This window comes from Penaeus monodon, chromosome 32, assembly GCF_015228065.2.
Source record: "Penaeus monodon isolate SGIC_2016 chromosome 32, NSTDA_Pmon_1, whole genome shotgun sequence".
NCBI classification, from domain to species: Eukaryota; Metazoa; Arthropoda; class Malacostraca; order Decapoda; family Penaeidae; genus Penaeus; species Penaeus monodon.
Window position 1 is genome coordinate 17,673,863 of NC_051417.1, and position 488 is coordinate 17,674,350.

The 488-nt window shown below is 35.9% G+C and overlaps 1 pseudogene; it reads right to left on the reverse strand.

Moving 5' to 3' along the window:
* The window catches only part of LOC119593576, an 11,960-nt pseudogene that overhangs the window by 4,763 nt on the left and 6,709 nt on the right, over positions 1-488 (reverse strand).

The window sequence follows — 488 nt, forward strand, 5'->3', positions numbered from 1 at the left end:
AACAACTTACCATTTGACATATTAACTTGGCCTCTTCAGAAAATTTATGAGAGTATGTTTCTTGCTGTTCTTTCACTCGGCGATCTACTTCTTCCCGTTTTACCTGTGGATCAGCATTAATCAATATATGGCAACCAAAAAAATCTAATTTACACAAAAGCCATCACAAACTAGTCTCTCTTTCTCTCACTATGTGTCAAGCATATTGTAAAACATACCTTTTCTTTACGGGCTCGGAAGGGAGCTTGTCCTTCAATCATTTCATATATTAGGCATCCAAAGCTAAACCAGTCTGGGGAAAATGTGTATTTCTCATTGTCTATCACTTCTGGAGCTGAAAGAAAAACAAAAAATTGTGATATTATAGAAATTCTTAACATCTTCAGAGGAGATTAACCCTTAATCCTAAAAACTGCAAGCCCTCTTCTTTGCATCCATAAGAGCACATAAATGCTCATGTGCATGAAAATGGGGATAAGTTATCGTAA